The sequence below is a fragment of the Suricata suricatta genome, chromosome 8 (assembly GCF_006229205.1).
Source record: "Suricata suricatta isolate VVHF042 chromosome 8, meerkat_22Aug2017_6uvM2_HiC, whole genome shotgun sequence".
In the NCBI taxonomy this organism is placed as follows: domain Eukaryota; kingdom Metazoa; phylum Chordata; class Mammalia; order Carnivora; family Herpestidae; genus Suricata; species Suricata suricatta.
Genome location: NC_043707.1, coordinates 5,561,782 through 5,584,044, shown reverse-complemented (window position 1 = coordinate 5,584,044; position 22,263 = coordinate 5,561,782).

Below are 22,263 nucleotides of genomic sequence, written 5' to 3'. Positions count from 1 at the left end.
AGATAGTGATATCAGGCATTGTGAAGTTCCCATTCTAGTAGAGAAAGACACAAGAAAATTTTACAAGTACATCAGATGTCAAGTGGTGATCATTACAAAGGAGAAAAGGAGCACAGAGAAGGATAGACCATGTTAGGGTAGGGTGTGCAATTCTAGCTATGGTGGTTAATTCCAGGAAAGAGAAGACTGCCATGTGGCTGGAGAGGAGGCAGGGAGACTATGGTAGGAGAAGCAGCTGGGTGAGCTGGAAAGAGGGAGGGCATACAAATCCTACAGATGATGTTACAGATCCCAGGATTGTTCCACAAAAAACAAAAACAGGACACCATTGAACAGTTTAAGCAGGCTAGGGGTACAGTCATGTCTGCATTTGCAAAGAGCTGCTGGCTTGTCTATATAAGGGGACTATGAATGCTGGAATCAAGAAGATCAGTTAGCATGCTGTTGGTGTAGAACACGAGAGACAAGGTGGCAGTTTAGGCAAAGGTGGAGATTTTGGAAAGATTTGGTAAATTGTTCAGGGGAGAAAATCAACAGAACTTGGTAACTGGCTGTATGTTGGGAGTGATGAACTAATTTTTCCTTAAAAACAAAAACAAAACCCTCAAAACATTGTTGAGGTGCCTAGGTGGCTCAGCTGGCTAAACATCTGACTCTTGATTTTGGCTAAAGTCATGATCCCAGGATTGTGGATCAAGCCCAATGTCAGACTCTATAATGAGTACAGAGCCTGCTAGGGATTCTCTCTCCCCTTTGCTCTCTGCGTCTCCCCTGTTCGTTCGTTCATTCTCTTTCCCATTCTCTCTCTCTCTCTCTCTCTCTCTCTCTCTCTCTGTGTGTGTGTGTGTGTGTGTGTGTCTCTGTCTCTCACAAACAAAACAAAACAATACAACTACATTGAAATAATAAAAATATTCTAGGATCCCAGTCTGAGATGAGGCCCAATCATCCTGGGGTTGGTTTCCTTTTTAAGTGTTGAGCCCATTCTCAGTTGTCGGAGTGGGGTGAGGATGAGAAAGTGAAATCATTTCCAGGTTAGGGAGAACTAAGATTTATTTTTTTTAAAAAAGTTCTACAAAAAGAAAGTAAGTGAGGCATTCCAAAGCAATCCAAAGGTGAGACCAGAGGACATGTTAAGCTTAAAAAAGGGGAAAGAATCTAACCAAAGACACAACAATGATATAGGAAATAATTTTATCCTGTGAACAAAATTGATAAAAAGTCAAAGGTTACATGAGGTTTGGAAACCTGAAAGCATCAGAATTCCTTTGACAGAACTGGAAAATTGAAAAACGATACTCTCTTAGTTGTGGGGAGAAATTAGTTCTATTCTTGTTATAAAGGCCTTAAATATTTAGAACAGACACATGGCCATAATTGCACAGATAATGCTGAGATATGTCAAGAATAACAAAACAATTAATTAGTATGACAACTTTCCCCAAGGAAGCAATTCTAATCATTTAGTGAAAAACAAAGATATAATAAAATGTAATCATCTGGTGTCTATATTAGCAATAATTAGTATATATGCTCAAAACCACACCAAAGTTATTTTTCCATTTTAGGTTTGCAAACTATCAACATTCTGTTGGTACAGATGGGAGATGTACATCGGAGAAGTCCAGCCATTTGATGGAAGGGAGTAAAGGCAGAGATTTCTGGGGTTTATCAAGCTCTCCAACTGACTAGGCAGCCACATCTGTACTTGGCAGATGTGAGCAAAAACACCTCCTGAAAACCTGTGAGGTTGCCAGCATCAGGAGCAAAGAGAGTGACAGAAAACAGCAGAGAGAATGGACTATAAAGCCCTGAGCAAGAGGATGGATCCACTTGTCCAATCCCTGCCCTCCATCGCCAGAGTTCCAGATTTAGCTCACAGAATGGGAGTTCCACCCTATCACCAGCTTCATAATGACAGTCCTCATGAGACTCGGGAATTTTGTTCTTTGGCATGAGATAGTTGCTAATTCTCCTTCCTGATTCCCTTTCAAATATGAGCACATCCACCTAAGCCAGAGAAGTTACTCCCCACTCTCCATCTTTGGGACAGACATTGCAAAATGACGGTAGCACTTTCCCACTCAGCCCCAGGATCTCTACCAAAGAGGCAACTTGACAGGTAAATCTGTATCATAGAATCCTGCTCAGCAAGTAAAGGGAATGAGCTATTGATACATGCAACAACCTGGAGAAATCTCTAGGGCATTATGTTGAGTGGAAAAAATGCCAATCCCAAAATGTTACATACTGTACACATTCCATTTATATTTTCTTGAGATAACAAAATTTAAGAAGTGAAGAACAGATAATGGTTGCCAGGGGTTAAGCACAGGGGAAGGGGTAGGGGGAATTGAGGCCATATACAGTATGAGGGATCCTATGGTGCTGTGTCTTGACCATGCTGTGGACACATGAACTAATACATGTGCCAAATGCGTATAGAACTAAACACACACAGACACACACACAGGACTACAAACACAACTGGGGAAACTTGAGTAAGATCAGTAGATTGCATAAGTAGAAGGCATCAATGTCTGAATAACTGCAGAAGTTCATCTTATTGGATGAATTAGATCAATCAGATTTTGCTACATGATGATCATTTTTTGAGATGTTACTCTTGGGGTACAGGGTCTCTATTACTTTGCAAGCTTAAAGTCAATCTACAATTCTACCATTAGCTCAAAATTAAAAGTTTAGTTTTTTTTTATTAAAAAGCATCCCTTTGAAAATCTACCATGGAGCAAAGTAAATATATAAGTAAAATCTATTTGTCCTTCCTAGAGTAGTTCATCAGGGTTTTATCCATATGTACTTTCAAAACCAAAGAAAAAATAGAACAATTCTAATTTATTGTCTAGATTCTGATTTTTTTGTAAAAAGTATTTCCAATCTTTCGACACAGGCTTCAATCGCCACAAACAAAATTAGGTGATATGTGGAAGTGCTTTGGGGAGCAGTGATATTGCCAACATCAACATCAGAAATCAGTTCATAGCAGCTCAGCAATGGTGCTAAAAATTCAGAGTTCCTAGACCCAGTTCTGATGTTGACAGGCGGCTGGAGTTTGGAACTGCGCTATCCCAAACCCTGCAGTTTCTCTTGTCTCTGATTCTCAATGGTTCTGTCAGCCCCCAACCAACCCCAGAGCACCAACATTCCAAACCAGGACCGCACCTACCTGCCAGCAATAACATTTCCTTTGATTCCATGGCAACCCTATATCCTAACTGTGTTTTTGCAAGGGCTGCAACCTTCCATTTACCCTACATTCATTTCCAAATTGAAATGGTATCTTGTGCTACACATGTTTTCTGTGATAGTTTGTCCTGTGAATTCATTTAATGAGGAAGCATATGGTCCTCCTTCCCGTTTCAAGAACCTGGGTACCATTCACAACCAAATGCCAGGCATTACGTCCACACAAGGAGGTGCCTTTTAGTCTGTATTTCTAAAGCTGAAAAGATGCTCAGGTGAGTTTGTTTCCATTAACCTGTGCCAATGAGAATATTATTGCATTCTCCCACACTCAATAGTGTGGAAGTTGCTGAATATTTAGTAGCATGATCAAGTATAATAGGGGCAGAATGGGAGAGCTCCTTGCAAATTTCCTTCAGCCTTTCACTGTCTGACAGCAGAGGCTGTGTGTTTATTATTAAGAAATATGTTGTTTAAAAGTCCCGTGTGTGTGTGTGTGTGTGTGTGTGTGTGTGAAGAAAACAGGTTATCACCTACGTTGTAGGAATGTAAATGAATGAAACCTTTTTGGAGGGCAAACCTCAGCAGTATCTATGAAAAGTAAATTGACAGAACCCTTGCAGAACTAAGAAATTATTCAATAAATATACATGGCAAACACCGAGAAATAGATATATAAATAGATGCAGGGTCTGAAATAGAATAAAAAAATAAACCAAGCCATTTAAATGTGCATTAATAAGAAATCTATTAAATATTGTTTTATTTGTAAAATGGAATACTATGAAGCTATTAAAAAGAATAAATTAGTTCTACATATCTAGTGTAGAATTATTACACGTGGTACATTTATTTATAAATATTAGAGTGTCAGCTGAATGGCCAGAATTCCTTAATCCATCCATCCATCTTTCTTCCCTCCCTTCCTCCCTCCCTCCTTCAATGGCTGGCGAATCTTCCAGCTACAGATATGCCCAGGAATATTCTCCTTGCCTCAATTCCTTTCTCAAGATCCACTAAGGAAGTCTAAAGCTAACTGTGAAGGGGGGAGCGAAAGGAGCTGATATTCAAAACGTATAAACTTTCAGTTAAACTAGAGGAGTAAGTTCTAAAGATCTTCGGTACAACACAGTGTGTATAGTTAACATTGCAGTATTATGCACTTCACAGTTTGTTAGAGGGTGGATCTCTTGGGGAGTGTTCCCCCTGCCACACACACATAACGAAGGGACACAAGGACATTCTGAGAAGGGTTGAGTATGTTGATTACCTTGATTGTAGTAATGCTATCACAGGTGTATGTATATGTCCAAACTCATTACATTAAATATATAGAGTTCTCTATCAATTATACCTCAAAAAAGCCCTTTAATTTTTTAAAGTTCACTCATTCAGAATCTTTATGAAAAATAAATCTCCACAGGTTGTTTCAGCATTGGTTGCTTAAAATGTACATATCAGTGGGGTGCCTGGGTGGCTCAGTCAGTTAAGCCTCCGGCTTCGGCTCAGGTCATATCTCACGTTCGTGGGTTCGAGCGCCGTGTCGGGCTCTGTGCTGACAGCTAGCTCAGAGCCTGAAGCCTGCTTCCAGTTCTGTGTCTCCTCTCTCTGCCCCTCCCCCTCTCATGCTCGGTCTCTCTCTGTATCAGAAATAAATAAAATAGTAAAAAAATAAATAAATAAAAAATAAAATAAAATGTACATATCAGGGCACCTGGGTGGCTCAGTTGATGAAGCTATTGACTTTGGCTCAAGTGTTGATCTCATAATTCATGAGTTCGAGCCCTGGGTCAGCTTAAAGCCGGGCGCTTTCTTTGGATTCTGTCTCCCACTCTGTCTCCTCCTCTCTCCTCACACTCTGTCTCTCTCAAAAATAAACATTTTTAAAAATATATATATACATCCATGATAGTACTCAGCTTTTTCAAAGATGTGCATGCTGAGAACAACTGCTGATCTTTCAAAAATGAGAGGCTCTGGGAAGTTTGCATCAATATCATAAACACACACACACACACACACACACTATATTTCAGCTCGATAGCAACTCATATTATATTGAATCTACTTTATTCAAGATGATATTTTTTGAGACTAAAGTTATTCAAAGCACAGTTAACGTTTATTCCTTACCATTCACTACGTAAATTTGACAAAGTTAGCAAACTCAAATCCTAGTTTCCCATCAATAAAATGGGTTTGATAAGGTTGTTATCTGGTAAGGTTGCTGAAAATACTAAATGAAATAATACCTATAAAGCATTTGGTAAAATGTCTAACCTACAGTAATGTTTAATTAATATTACATATGGTTCACACATATGCACACACATGTTTATGAATGCACATGCACACACTCTTGAAGGCAAAGAGTCTGGCAAGTTCCCAAACTAGCTTATATAACTATCTATGACCATATTCCTACAATATTTTGTTTATCCTCAGCATTTTCAAAATGCCTTATTCAACTCTAAAGACAGTAGGTGTTCTGCTCAATCTAACATAAGGCAGAACGTCTAACAATTAGAGCCATGTACAAGTGACTGTTTTGTGAGACAGTCTCATCAGGGAGGGTATTCAGGCCAATGAGCTCTTGTGGAATAAGTCAAAAGACAGATCACAGGGTCTCTCTGCCACAGCACTCACAGGATCCCTCGCATGTCGGCATTAAAATGTGTGCCATGCACTTTAGTTGAAGTTTCCAATCTCCCTGTAGGAAAGAGATGGCTTCCCCCATATGGTCTTCCACCTACGCGATTTTTCACCTGCCTCCTTTACAGCACAATAGTGTGCACCGTCTGCAGTTTTATAGCATGCCTTCCTCTGGTTGGAAATCCTCAAGGTAGTGGCTTGATGCTATTTATCTCTCAATCTCATGTAACTTGGCACACAGTAGGTGCTCAGTGAATGATTTCTAGATGACAAAATAAATCCTGCAAAGCAATCTGGAGTGTTTTTCTATCTACAAAGTTTTCCCTACAAAATTTAGACCATTAACTATTCTGACAGAATATTTAAGCAAATCTGTTAAAATATTAATAACGGAAGCAGCAACAGTGATGGCAGTGATGTATAAATTGAAAAGTAAATCCACAAAAATGTCAAGAGAATGTTTTTGTCTCTTTATTTCCATTCCCCTTATTTGAGAAGGGATGTTTTTATCAGCTTTAATGCCTAACTAGAATAATTTACATCTCCTTCCCCCTGGTATCAAGAGCAGAAGCATGCGGTGGCTGCACTCTTGGGGGAACCTTCCTCACAGTACTTTCCGCTCACAAGGAGCAGTTGGTAACAAGCCTAACAATGAAGAAGTTGCCCCTCCTACCCAATAAATGTCCTCCTTCCTTAAATCAAATATTCCCTGGAAATGGGATGGGGAGGAAAAGACTAAAATAAAAGACTGCATTTATTGTTTGGCCATAGAGACTGAACCAGATCATGTTTATTGATTTCAATCAATAGACATGAGAAAGTTCAGGAGATTTTGACCTATGCCTCCAGGTATGCATTTGAGAGAGGTTTGTACCCAACCCCAAAGTTGAGTTATTGCAGAATGAAGAAAAGTTTTTGTCCACAAAGTGACACAGATCTATTCCTAACAGGGGGAAGGAGGGTCCTCGGCTCCTTTTGTTTTTCTCCCAGACGGATTATAATGTTAAAAGATAAGTTGTGTACAAAACATTAAACTCTATCATGCTTCTATGTACTTAAGCAAATGATAACCAAACACAAAATATCAGAATCATAAATAGATGCACTTTAGATAAAAATAAATAGGCTTCATGCAGTGATAATGGCCACTCTTTGCCCAGATTACATCTGTTCTCAGAAACTATATATGTCTATTGTAAGTCCCGTAAAGTCTTCCAAAAAAATTAAGTTCCATGTCAGGATCTGTGCTGCTCACTATCTGTTGTCTCTTCTAGGGAAGGAAAAATAGTCCTCCATGTTTGGACAGAAAATCTCATGTTCATACCCCATAAAGAACTCATCAAAACCTCTTTTTTCCCCCCACTAGCAGCTGAACTAACCAAGACACAACTTGTTTTTCTCATGCTCCATTTCCAAGATGAAATTAATTCCTTCTCACGGACATGTACATACACCAGACTCATGTCTTTTTGGGGACACTGGTACAATACAGAGACCACTGGAAATGGTGCAAATGGAATCTGAAGACCTTACTGCACACCTTTACCAAGGCTGCATGATTAGCTATTTCATAGCATCAGATTTTATGGGCACCATTTTTAAAGAAGCTCAAGTTCAAGTTGAGGTCAAAGCTTTAATGGGGTTTTGAAGTATAATGTATATGAAGAGTTAATGCCAATATTCTTTGGCTATCAGGTGATCCAAGGGATGGGATGAGGAGGTGTACACACCTGTGAAGCACTGAGCCCACATTCTGCTTCTGATGATGATGGCTCACCATCTCTTCCCTATTTCTTCTGGTAGCAACATTTCTCTTCCTGCTGAGAGAGAGAGCTTTCCATGTGGTGGGCTTAGTAAAGCCGGCAAACCCCACCTGTGCTGCTGTTATGATACATGGTCTTGACTGGAAATCAGAATTCTCTCTCCCTCTAGCCCCAGGGTTTAGTTCAGGAATGAGGATGTAATCCAAATAGAGTTGATACCACTCTAATTTTATATACGAAAGCTAGAAGAGAGAAGATCTTGTTTTGCTTCAAAACATAAGCTGTTAGGAATATAGCCTGAAGGCTACAATTGGCCACATGAAGAAAATCTGCTCAAGAATGAAATCAACACTCAGAAGGAAATCAAAAGATGAAGAATAGACACACCATTAGTAACCTTATTTGAACCCCTGGACCCAGCCCTACCTGACGAAAATATATCTTTTGGATTCCTAATTTTATGAGCCAATAAATCTCAATGTTAAAAAAAAAAAACAAGATTAAATCTGTTGTAATTTAATTTCTGTCATGTGCAATAAAAAGTCTTCTAGGGAATCCACGTGAAGACAAGAAAAGTGTGGCCAGTCTCCAGTTCTGTGGGTGACTTTTTAAACCTTCACTTTCCCAAATAGGTCTGATTTTAGCCAAGATGGCTTCTGGGTCAACAAAAATCTTTCCTTCTAACAACCTGATGCGTGACAATGCTGGAATGCTGGGTGGGGCTTAACAAAATAGTTCCTGAAAATGGAACCCACTTTATAGTCTCTTTCATTTGAGGGAAAGAACTCCTGTGCTACCATAAAAATAATTTTGGAAAGAAATGCATCTGCTTTCAGAAAGTGTCTGCTAAGATGTGGCCCGATGTAATTTAAAATGGCTAAGACAATCAGCTCGAAAATTAAGGTTTCTAATGGGAACACCTACTCAGCCCTAATAATAGGGGAACTACCATCATAATTATAATGTGGTGCAAGCAGGCACATCATTAACTAACTTTTCTCAGCTACTGCAATTAACAAGCATCAATAGATTGAGTAAATTATTAATAACCCACACATGCTCCAGTGCACACTGCTAGCTCTATTTTTTTTCCAAGTAAGAAGCTAAAAGTTAACAGCTGATATCCAAATAATCTTTGATTTATCTCCTTCATGACATTACTGTACCTTTAATCATTCTTTCTGGAGGAGTTGAGTTGTAAAGAATTAGGTGGTGAGTAGAGAAGGAAACACCCTGGAAGTTAGTAATGCAGTCTAACAGAAAGACCATCTTCTATGAGTTGATCAAATAGCCCCATCCTTTACTTTCTCCACAGTGTGATCATTTATGGAATTGCTATTATCATCACTGAGTGTTAGTAAGGGTAGAAGTTGTTATGGCTGTGACTTTATACAATGTAGTGTGAATCAGCAGCTCTCAAATATAGCCTAGGGACCGATTTAGGTTTATGATGTTCACAAATAATCTCCTCAAATCACGAGGCATTAGCGCAGGGTGGGCCCCAGCCTGATATGTAAGCAATAAAGAAGACAGAACAAGAGCACCAGGAAGAATTAAGGCACAGAGTCCAGGCTGCACAAGTAAGTTAGCAAGTCTTTCCCTTGCATTTAAACCATTGCCAGCTTCTAGGTAAATAAAGCACATTTCTGGTCTTTAAGATGTGCCTGTACTAACAGACAGAGGCGACTGAATAGCAAGCGTCAATAGACCCAGAAACCCCTCTGAGTTGGAATAAACACAAAGGAAGAAGAGGAGAAGGCAGGCAACTCAGCCTGGGGCAGAAGGTTCACAGACAGCTTCCCTGAATATTTAAAATCTCTGCTGGATTCTTTAATGACAGGGTAAAAAAAAAAGTGGGGAGTCAGAACAGAAGCGGGAAGGGTCCCAGCAGAGGCAACGCTGTGTGTAGAAAGGTGTGGGCATAAGAAACACGTGGCACATTCCTGGAACAAGGCACCTGATGCAGTTGGAGTACAGATGCAATGGTGCATAATGGCCAGATGAGAAGGGATGTCAGGAACAGATGCTCTCTGCTGAGAGCCACGCTGGCCTTTGAGCAGCCTTCAGGACAAAGTGACACGACCAGGTTTTACTGATGAAAAGATCCCTGGGGCTGCACTTGGCAGAATGGCGTGGAGAGGGGGTGTGGTAGGGGAAGGAAAGGGCCACAGGGAGGCTGTGCCAATCCATGCAAGGGATGTCAGTGGTCTTAACCACAGACCCCACAGCGGGAGTGCAGCAGGGAATCAACGGCTGTATTTTTGTGATTATTGGGAGATAAAACCCAGGGACCTGACTCTTCACCCCGAGTCTCAGGTGATGTGACTATCTCCAACTCCTTTACAGGCAAACAGCCACAATGCAACTGCTACCAGATTGAAACACCACTAGGAAGTCTGGTAGGCTTCACTCTGGGTCAGATATAAAAGTGGAGGCTTGGGAAAAGAGGTGGTAGTGATGGTGGAGGGCACTTATGGGGAAGAACACTGGGTGTTGTATGGAAAACAATTTGACAATAAAATATTATGGGAAAAAAAAGTGGAGGCTTGGGAAAACTGAGCTGCAGGAGATGATTTCCAAAAGTTGGTTTCTCTCTTCTGTCTTCATAAACCTGGGTCTTCAAAGGGTCTCCTCCATCGCTGTGAGGAAGGGACTCTTTCAGAAAGAAGAAATAGCCAAGTGGAGGGTAGGTAGACCAGAAGGCTTCTGACCTTGAAGAAATCTATCACCAAAAAAAAAAAAAAATCAAAATTCTATGACTCCAGGTATTTCTATCTTGATGCTTCTTTCAACAAAAAGTCATCAGACTGAATGATTTTAGGCACATGCCGAGTCATCTGGCGAGTCCTGTCAGCAGGAGGAGGAATGAAAAAGGTGACCCGTGGGTCACTCTGGTCCAAACCTACTCAGAGCCTGTCTGCAGGCAAGTGCCTGGGGCTGCTGGACTCAGGATCAGTCTCAGGCAGGCCCTGCCTCCCAGCCCTCTTTGGGCTTCTGCTCACACGACTGCCTCATTTTGAGATCATTCAAGCATGTTAAAACTGTAGACAGCAGAGCAGCACAGCAATTCAATGACCATTTAAACTATACAACTGGAATTTATCACAAGTACAAGGTAGAGGGTGAGTTGTTAGAAAATCAAACTTGTAAAGTCTCCATTCTCAATCAAATAGCTGTGTTTCTGCCCAGGGACCTGGGCACTGCAGCCCTAAAACACTAAATGTGTACAGCCTCTTGTCAGTGTCCAAAAAGGATCTAGGGTAGAGACACACACAACAAAAGAGGTGTTAAAATATGTATAAGAGAAACTTGAGACAAGGCAAAATTAAACGAGGGGCAGGTAAGTGGATGCGAAAAATTCATTCTGTAATTCCTTGTATAGCTGCTGAGATCCAGACCCCTCAGTAGATAAATCTCCTTGGGGTTGCTTGAAAGGATCATTAAAAAAAAAATAAAGAGGACTCCTTTAGACAAGATCTAGGGCACCCTTAACTTTCATCCACTTGTAATAAACATCTTGTTGGCATCATAGCTGTTTGTCTGATGGAGTCCAGGCACTCCAAGGTCTGAAGATCTGATCCTGTTGGGGCTCCTGAGTAGCTCAGTCAGTTAAGCCTCTGACTTTGGCTCATGTCACGATCTCATGGTTTGTGAGTTCAAGCCCTGTGCTGACATCTCAGAGCCTGGAGCCAACTTCGGATTCTCTCCCTCTCTCTCTGCCCTTACCCTTCACATCCTCTGTCTCTCACTCTCTCAAAAAAGTAAGCATTAAAAAAAATACTTAAAGATCTGATCCTGTGAGTCAGGGCTGAGAACTAGCACTTTTGGGTCTTTCTCCATTGACGTGGCCTCATTTGCTTGGACTAGCTGTAATCAGGTGTGCCCATCAATGTTTGGCCATATGCTGAAGAGCAGCCCTTTTACTTGGCATCTGATCCTGCAGTGGCATTTTTCACCTCTGCATACCTTCCACATGACTGCAAGGTACTCAAGTGGAAATCATTCCTTGGAAAGTTACTCAGAAAAATACCCCTGCCATTCCCTCCAGCTCCTGGTCACACCTTCGGCCTTTTTCCAGTAACGGCTTCCATGGAAGTCCTATGACAAGTCATGGAGCCTATGGTTCCAATAGTTTGCTGTCAAAACCAACATGCTGTTTGAGCAGATTATCTCCTGAGGAGCCAACTATGTGATCACCCAGAGCAACAGCACTGATGGCAAAGTCAAGTGATGATGGGGTGGGGGGTTGGGGGAGGCACTCTGGCTTCTAAAACATCAGCTTTATGGCTCTTAGCTGGTGAATAAATAGAATACTGTGTTGTATGATACCTACCATACCTATCATAGTGGGGATCTCAGGCAGGCTTTCGAATAACATGAAGACCCATGATTAAGTAGAATGCAAATTTCTACCACGAACACTGCTGGATGAAGGCACTGTTCTCTGTTTTATCTCTGCCAGGGGCAAGGGCTCTGGAGTGATAGGGGGCAAGCTTCATGTCAAGGGTGTATTGTTCTTGGTTTGTTACAATGAGGAGCTAGAGAAAACACAAAAGTTAGCCCCAGTGGCCCATGCAGTATAGTCCTCTCTAGTATCAGAAAGCTGAGACCCATTTTCATTCCTAGTCACCAGCAAGCCAGGATTGACTGGGGTAAAAGAGCAGGTGGGTAGCTAAGGGGGTCGGCTAGTTCAGCCAGGTCTGCAGACACTGCAATTCCTGCTCTGCTTTTGCCCAGGAAGACCATTACTGCAAGTCTGTTTTCAAAAGCAAGATGTATTATAAGCAAACAGAGCTATCATTTTTATTGTTGGGAAAACTTGGGATTTCAATACATGACATTTGCAGTTATCAGACAAGGTCTCAGGCAGAGTGTCAGGGGAGATGGAGAAGGAGCTTGAACTAGGACCAGCAGCTTGTGACAGGGGGGTCCTGTCTGCTACACCATGCCCTTCTCCCACCTAGATGGGCTTCAACACGTGAATCTCATTTTAAATCTTCTTCTTCACCACTTTGGAACAGCCAGAAAAATGGGGAGTTTGCAGTTTTAATTACAGTACTCTTAGCCCTCAGCCAGATAACCAAACAGTAGCAAGCAGATGGGGTGAGGGAATGCTTAGAAGGGACGAAGAAAGCAGTGGCTGCCACAAAGCCATGGAGGCGAGCGTGTGGCCACTGCTGCTGCTCCACGTGGGGGTTGTGGACCTGAGGGCATGCAGGCCTCTGACAACCAGACCAGCCACATGGGTAAGCCATGGAGAGGGACCAGTGGTGGAGAGAGACACACAAGAGAAAGATGCACACATACTCCTATGTCTTCCCAACATAGGGCCATGCTCCTGGGATACATCATGCTCAAGATACATTGGTGTTTGCTTATTTCAAGATCTGCAGCGGCACTTCGATTAGCTCAAACCCAGCTATTAAGCAATCAAAATGGACTCAGCCTCTAAATATTCTAACTTAAGCCAGGAAACCTGAAATGTGGCAACTGCTCCCCGACATGAAGATCTGAACTTCCTTTAAAAAAGGGAAGCAGAGGGAAAAGGGGGTGGGGTGATGGTCCCCTGGCTGTAGGAAACCCAATCTAAGACCTGCACATACTTATGTCCCAAACTGGACTGGTGTCAATGGTTGGTACCGAATGAGCCATCCAGCCCCATGTGGCCCAGGGTTTGCTGAGAAAAAGTCCTCAGAGGAAAAGACGTCAGCCGACCCGTCCAGGATCCGCATCCCCCTGACCTCCGCTGGAGGAGGCAGAAAGGGGGTGACTTCTGAGTAGGGCAAAGGCACCTCAGAGCAGAGATACTGGGCTGCTGGAGACCCCCAGGGAGACACAAACCCAATGCTGCTAAATGGCAACCTTCAGAAATCACCTTCTCGGGCCATAAAGACTCTTTTATTCCGTGGCTTGATTTGCTATTGATTTAAGGCTCTTTTTCATAGTGATGCAGGAAAACATTTTATTTTCTCGGATGTAAGTGGGAGGGAGTCTATCCGGGGAATGAAGGGGGAGGCTGCGTGAGGAGTGACGCCATTATTTACAGACACTCTCCACTGCACCCCTCAGTGTCTACACGAGGAATTTTACACAGGTCCAGATTCATCTGTATCAGGAGCTTTTGACCTGGTGACCAGGGATCAAGAATGGGTATCAGAAACTGTGGGCCCGAAGTAATGGTGCAAAATGCTGTGTCTCTATGCATATGCCCATTCCTCTGGGGAAGTATCATGGTTTTCAATAGACTCTAAGGATTCTGAGACTCTCAAAATGAGATCTTCAGGATCAGAAAGGGAGTCTATACCTGCCCTTCCTAAAACAATCATCTTAGCGAACTAGAGAGATATTCACCAGCTTACCCATCAGGTGACAACTCCTATGCAGACTTTTTCCCTTAAAGGAGTCACTTTACACATAAATCAACCTTGAACTCAGACTTTAAAGCCATTCAAGGGCACCCAAGAACGCAAACAGGAATGTTCTGAAAACAAGACCAAGCTTGAAGGAAAATCAGGATTTGTTCAGGAAAAACTAACAGAATTGTGCCAACATCTGTAAACATTATTCTGTTAGATCCTGGGGGCGGGGTTATTACTAAGCACTTCAGAGGCTGCACACCACCCTGCACGGGCTTAACATACTGCCCAATACACAACAGATGCTAAATAAATGCGGTTGCATAATATAAATGAATAAATAAAGGAATGGATGGATGACCAAATGAAGATCTTTTAAGATGTTTTCATGATGAGGATGATATTTGCAGAACTCAATTCTCAGGCTCCAGGCCCTTGCGTGCCTCCAAGGGCACAGAAAAGATAAAAAGGGTGAGTGAGAAGAGGCTCTGGGAAAAAGCTATGCCATAAATACAAGGTATTGTTATTTTTATTTTTATTGGTGCTCCCACTGCCTTTGGGGGAGGGGGGAGCACATGTGAATACGGCTAATTTTCTGCTTGACTCCAGACACATTCTAAATTACTGAGCCACATTTTATTTTAAATTGACTAATAAAGAAATCTCACACCCCACACCACTTCACATTTTCTTGGGTCCTTTAATGTTGCCACCCTTCTGCAGTGGCTGTTCTTTCCCTGAGAGCTGGAGTGGGGTGGGGTGAGGGCTGAAAGGCTGCTTGATACATTATTCTGTGTGTCTCTCTGTCTCTCTGTTTCTGTCATTGTTCCTCCCAGTCTCTCTGTCTCTGTCTTTCTCTCCTTAATTTGTCCTGATCAAAACACAAATATCACCCTGAATCAGATGCCTTGCCTTTATGCTCACTTGAAAAAAATCATGTACAGCTTTTTGCTTTCCCCTACATAAAAATAAATGGAAAACGTTTTGCAAATGTCAAATGCTATATAAAGGGAAAAATATGAAGGACAATGGACACATAAACAATAACACTAATGGTGAATTTTACCTCTCCTAAAGCACTCTCCGCCACTCAGTTCCAAGCCTGCAGTTCTATCTCAAGGGTCAGAAGCCAGCCATCCACAGGCAGAAATGCTCACCGAAAAATACTCTCCAAATGCGTTAGCAGATGATATTAAGGAAGAGGGATGAAAGGTAAAGAAAATTAGTCGGGGATGACCGTTTTCATTCTTTCACTTATTTATTCACTCGTTCAACACTTTTTTAAAGCACTCCTCTGTGTCCCGAGTGGCATAAGTCACGGAGAAGACCATGTACAAAGAGTGGTAGTCCCCGCCCAAATGCAACTGTCTAAGTGGGGGAGACAGCCAGTAAGAGCACGCACAGTAAACAGGGTAATGTTCGATTATGGCATTATGCATCAAAGTGCTTTGGTTGGTAACGGAGAAGGTGAGCAGGTAGGGGAAAACCCCAACAATGCCATTATACTGAGGTAGAGACCAAAGGCCATGAGAGAGCCTGCCACACAGAGAACACTACTGATAAGAGCAAATACAAACACTCAGAGGAAGAAAAAGTCTGGTCATGTTCCTGGACCTGTCAGGAAGCTCAAGCGGAGAACAGGAGTTGGTGGATGAGTGAAAAGAAATGGAGTCAAAGAGGGACTCAGGAGCTGGCTCTTGCCTCTAGGCATGGCAACAAGTAAAATGGAAATTCACTGAAGCATTTGAAGGAGGCAAGTGACATAATGGGACTTATGACGTTAAAAGGCCACTCTGGTTGCCTGCGTGGAGGACAGGCAAGAGTGGAAGATAGCCGTCCAGGTACAAGGTAGTGTAGTCACCTAGCAAAGAGCTGATGGTGGCCTGCCCAAGGTGAGACACAGAGGATGGAGAGGGGAAGCTGGGTTAGGACCTGCTGGTGAATTAAACGTTCAGACAGGAGAAGCAGGGATCCACGAAGACTACTGTAGCTTATTTCTTTTAAATTGGAAGTACTAAAATTAGATCCATTTAACTCATCCAAAGTACAAGTGGCCATAATATATTTATTAACATGTGGTCCTTTATCAGGTCAGGGACAGTCACAAATACTAACTTCCCCCAAAAAAATGATCCTTGACTCTGTAGAATTGTATCTCCATGCGTTTGCTTTCACTGAAGGCTATATACTTCCTCTTCACGCATCCCTCACAACTTCCATTAAATCATCATCAGCCAAGGTACACTAGAGGTCTCCCAAGCTGTGTGCTGAGGCCCAGCAGAGCAGGGACCGTATCTGTCATGGTCAGCATTATGTTCCCAGAACCAAGCACTGTGTCTGGCATCCTGTGGGTGCAGTGAAATGAATAAATATTGAATGTGAACACATGACCTGCAGTTAGCCCTCCGACTCTCCAGACAATAAAGGACAGGAAGCAATCTGAGCCCCACACAAACACCCACTGACTGTTTCCTAGTCTCCTCACAAGGATCCTCCTACTCCCTTCCCCCGCCCACTGCAAGTCTAGACATATCAGTCCCATAAAGCCAGAGCCACAGGGAACATCGTGACTCACGCTGAGAAACCCCCGTGGATAATAACTGGGAGTCCCCAGGGTTTGCTGTGGGCTGCTGCCTGCAGAGCCCCATAAAGCAGAAAGAGGTTTCATCATTCCTTCACCTGAAGTTCATCCTCACTCCTTCCTTCTCTCTCCCACTTTCACCTCAGGAACCATACCTTGATCCCCTTTTGGAAATGCCAAATTGTTATAAAAGCATTTCAGAAAAGAACGCCTTGGAACCCTACTCCTCACGGTTCTTCAAAATGTGAAATCCATTATGGTTCCCATTGAGGAAACATGTTGGACCGGGCAATGCTACCTTTCCAGAAGTATCCGCCAATCCAAGTCTCCAGTCGTCTACTTCTAATTTCAATAATTACTGCATGGGCTATAGCATATAGCACTAAGATATTCTGCTCTAAGGCTTTTATATAGGAAATGTTGATTCTGATAATTACAAATGAACTGTCTACAAAGATGCCCCCAAATTCACTGATGTATGCATCCATATATTAAAAAAAGTCACTAAGTGCCTATCATGTGCCAGGTCCCGGATATGTGTCAATGAATTAAATAGACAGGGCTCCCTTACTCATATATTTATCTAGTTGGAAGGACAGACAACAGAGCAATGAATATGTGATTGCAAGTTGCGTTAAGCAGCATAAAGAAAATAATGAAGGTCCTAGAAGGCAAACTAGAGTAGGGAAAGGCAAGTATTTAATTAGATGGTCAGGAAAGATGGTTAAGAGAAAGTGAAGAGGATATGACACTTAAGCTAAATGGTAAAAATGAGAAGGCAACTACCAACCAGTGAAAGAGGGAGAGGGAGAGGGGCATGAGGAGAGGGGGAAGCTAACCAGAGCAGAAAGGCAGTGATACATTAAAGAGGGGGAAAGGGGGAAAGGGAGAGGGGCAAAGGGGTGAGGGAGAGATAGGGTTGAGTGAAGACTGAGGCAAGGAAGAGCTTCCTCTAGCTGATCTTTCCAATCACCTAATGGCAGGCAGCCACCTTCTGCCAGGAGCTCTGTGCCCAACTGCCATCTGCGCTCAGGTGTCTAGTCTGCAACCAAAACCTTCTTCGCAGGGTGCCATCCTTCCCTCCCCTTCCTGCACAGCCGGAATATCCACAGGCTTGCCCCCGTCTTTGTGCCCCTCTTCATCATCACATGTGTGCTCCTAGATGCGGGTCTTTCCATGCTCAACTAAAAAAGCCCCCCAAAGGTTAACCTATAATTCCTTGTTTTCAAACCCAATCAATTTATTTCTCATTGTTCAACCTCTTCCCAGACTATGATTTTCACCATTCCAACATTCTTGAAATTTTCTCCCTTCCTTTGGTTCTTGGCCAAAGCCCTCACCTGAAATTGTTCCGGATTTACTCATGCTGCTGTTCCTCTCCTAACCAATGCAAAAATAAATAAATAAATAAATAAATAAATAAATAAATAAATAAAATAAAAGAGCACTAGAGGAAGTTACCTCTACCTTTTACTTAGTACATATAATATGCTAGGCTCCATGCCAAGTATTTTACACATCTGGAGGTAAGTAGTTGGGGTTTTTTTTTCCCTATGCTTTCTCCTTCCATTTTTAGTCACTCAGACAGGTAGAAAGGACTCTTCTGGTTTGAAGATGACGAAATAGGAATGGGAGGAAGTCAGTGGAGGGATGAAGCCAACCAGAGCAGAAAGGCAGTGATACTTTAAAGAACCTTTTGCTTTCCAAAGGCCTTTCAAGGTACTTAAGCTGAATGTTCTGCATGGAAAATGAGGAAGAATCTCTGATGGAAATAGGAAGATAGGAGGAGAAAGAAAAGAAGGAAGAAAGGAAGAAGAGGGAGAAGAGAAAGAAGGAGAGACAGAGACAGAAAGAGATTCCATGCAGATAACAGAGATTCCCAGACACTGGTAAGAGAGAAGACCGTAGCCTGCAGTTTCACAAGCATCAGAGACCGCCAACAGGGAACAGGAATGTGGTTCAAGCAACTATCAGCTATGGCTGAAGAAACGTAGCCTGGGTATTTGACAAACAAATCACGTAACAGTCAGGCAGTGTCCACCCTCTGACCCTCACTTATTTAGGTACCACGTGACAGCCTGGATCCTTTGCATAAGGAAGGTTACATTTCTTGCCCATAAAGTGGAATTGGGGATGAGGATAAAATTAACCTTGTTTTAAAATAACACAGAAATGTTCTCCTTCTTGCACAACTGAGACAATTGTGGGCATGAATTCACACATGCCTTCTCTCCTTTAGTCCTTAACAGCATCCAGTTCTCTGAGAGTCCTTGCCCGTGAGAGCGTGTTTTCCCAGAAAGGTTACCTGGCTTGCCCACACCACAAAGCAACAACGTCAAGATGCGAGGAAGACTGTCACACACCAAAATCCTTGGCCTCATTTACCAAGTCTCACTGCCAAAGACCCCACATGCAGGCTCTTATTGTCTCTCTATATCCTCTCGCGGCACTCTTAGAATCTCTCTTAACTTTAGCAGCCATTTCTCCAGGTTCCTTGCCAAGTCTGTTGCTTATATCCTAACCTTTCCATTAGCATTATCTGATGATCCTCTCTGAGTCAATGATGCATCCTCCATCACCAGGCTTTCCTTCAAACCTCAGTCATCCTTCTCTGCAAACACTGCTTTCTTCTCCAGGAAGACTGGTGGCTTTGCACAAACTCCCTGATTAAAATCCATGTCTTCTATTATGTGGCCTTAAGTAAGTTTTTCAAACCTTTCTCGCCTCCATTTCCTCATCTTTAAAACCAGGAGAAGTTATCTCATTAAGATGTTTTGCATATTAAATCAGTTAATACATAGAAAGCTAAAATTACAGAATAGGATTGGTGTTTAATAGATACTTAATAAAAATTAGCTAGGGTTGTCTCTTCAAAATAGTTTTTGAGCTTGCGCACATTAAAGATGAAATACATCTTTATCCTCTAAGAATTTCTACTCTAGGTATCTCGTGGGGAATTGTCTACCATATTCCCTGCCTTGGTTTCCTATCATTACCTCTTTAGTGGATTAAGTCACTGGTGTCATGTATCAGGCTTTTAACTGAGATGACTGTCCCTAAGGTTCCTCCAAGTTCTTTGTGGAGGTCAGACTAGGTTTTCCACAGCCACAAATCCTCTGATGGCTTCCGAGGTGGGGCCAGAGGAGTGCGTACAGTGGGGTGAAGAGGAGACTTTGCGGCTGTCCCAGATATATATAGACCCTGCGCTATCACTCCGCTATTAAATCTGAGATACACTATTGAACCTCTTTGGGCCTCAGCCTCTCATTTGTAAAATAGGGATCAAACAGTAAATGGTATCAAACTAAGTCAGAGTTTGGCTGGCGCAAAGAAGATGGAAGTGCGACCGTCTTTGCAGGAAGAAAGGGCTACTGTGACCAGTTCTGGCCAACTGACCATGAGGAGAAGCAAAAAGGAGCAGAGTAAAACCCTCCTATTGTCTCCATGCAGGCCAACAGTGGGATTCACTTGAGAGAAAAATCAACCTTTGCATGCCATTTCAGGATTTAGCATATCCTGGTTAAGTACTAAGCCCTCACTCGCTTGATAACTATCCACTGGTCCAGCGCTGTCCGGCAGAACCTTCCGTGACAGTGGAAATGCTCTATATCGGCACTGTCCAATATGGCAGCCACTGGTCACATGGGGCCACTGAAATGTGGCTAGTGTGACTGAGACACTACATTTTAAATTTTGTGTAATTGCAGTGAATGCAGATGCGAAGAGCCCCCCGAGCTGCCGGCTGCCGCACTGGTGAGTTCTGCAGAACGAGCGTGCACTCTGCTCCTTGGAAATGCCAGGCTCTCCTGAGTCCTAATGCCTTTCCATTTGCCACGGAAAACCATTTTCAGGCAGCCTCTGCCTCTGAAATTTTCACCTTGAAGGCATTTAGTCCCTCACCCGGTTCAGTCACAAATATTGCTTCAACAACACTGTGTTACTTCTTGGGTTTGAAATGAGCAGCACTACAATTCACAGAGTTGCACAGAAGCAAAAATGCATGCAACTGTTATGGATGCTTATTTCCAGATCAGAAGGCAATTCCAAAGACCAAATGCAGTTGAACATGTGTGCCAGATACAAAAATAGAACAGACAGGTATTTCTTTGAGTTATTCTAGATCCAAACTACCTGAAAAGGCACATCTACAGCCAGAAAGACGGAGGGAAGTGGAATGAGGCCTTCAGAATAATTACATGTTGTTAATTGAAAAATGTTAATCATGTCATATTAGGAAGAAGACGGGGTTAAATTGGTAAAATTTCAATTCACTTAGGCCTTATCTCTTGTTGGAATGAACCAGATGATTAATCCTCAATATTCTTCAGGGATGCAGCGAACAGCAGCAATTAAATTAACAACTACAAAGTTTATGCTCAGAGATTCAAAAATGAAAGAGGGAAACGCTTTAATTTTTCACAAGTTGTTACCTTAATTATCTTCTTATTGCTCTGTCTCTTTTCCCTCATTACAAAAACACACCCCTTAGTATTCACAGATCCCTTTAATTTGCTGTAGCTCAGTAACAATGTAAGAAATGTCATCGGAGATGCAAAGCCATAAATCTTACTTTGTGCATGCTCACTGGAAATAAATTGTTCTGCTGTGCCTAGTCTCCGTGTTCATTCTGCAGTGCTGACAGATTTCCACCTCCCTAAAAGTCATCCGAGTCTCTCTAAACCTATGCACGCGGCGGTTCCTTTATCACACGAATCCAACCTCCACAACAACAACAACAAAATTACTTAGGAGAACAGGCTGAAACTTAATTGGTCAGATTAATGAAATACCATAAGGAAACAGAACAATGTGGTAGTTAGGGAAATAAACAAACACTCAAATTGAATCTTCTAACATACTCACAGAACAGACATTAAAATGGGCATATAGGAAGCCTATACTATAAATGCAGACCTTTAAAATCATCTTTGTTTTCCTCTCCCCTCTGAATGATATCCCTGTACCGTCAGCAGAGGTATCCAACTTTGTGAAGATCAGATAATTCATCTCCCTTGGAATGCAGCTAATCAAAATTGAAAAAAAAGATAAATTCTACAGCAACCACCATAAAGCAAGAGAATGCTGCCTCATGGTGATTTAACAGGTCCCCTGACATAAGTGCATTAAAACTGTAACGATCACAAACACCATCTCGGAGTCACGCACTCCTCTAACTCAAAAGCCCTAATTTGCAGATTTAGCACAGCACACAAGCCATACACACCAGCAACTGCTACACAACAACAAAAGTGGTCTTAATAGTAAGGGTTTCTAAATAGGCTCTGTGGATGTGAATGAAGGCTAACAGGAATGCTTTTGTTTTCTTCAAAGAAGATCATTTTCTGGCCTGCGGGAGGCTGGGGGGAGGGGAGGGAAGGGGGGGAGAAGCGGTGGAAGGAGGGGAATGGAAATCAATGACATAATTAAGAAAATAGCAATGTGGAAACTGTGAATGAAATTAAAAACAAACCTACCACAAAAGCCTGGGCTGAAACAGCAATGCAATCAAATGACTGTGAGTCCAAACTGGGAAATGCATGAGAACATATCAATAATTGAGTATGCCGCATCCTAGACGCCTGAAGAAGTAATCACCGTCATTGTAAATCCTCCCTCAGAGTGATGTGAAAGTCTTTGACGGTTATATATACTAGGGCAGTATCATCTTTTAGTCTACTTTCTGAATTTCCAAAGTTTCTCAGCAAAA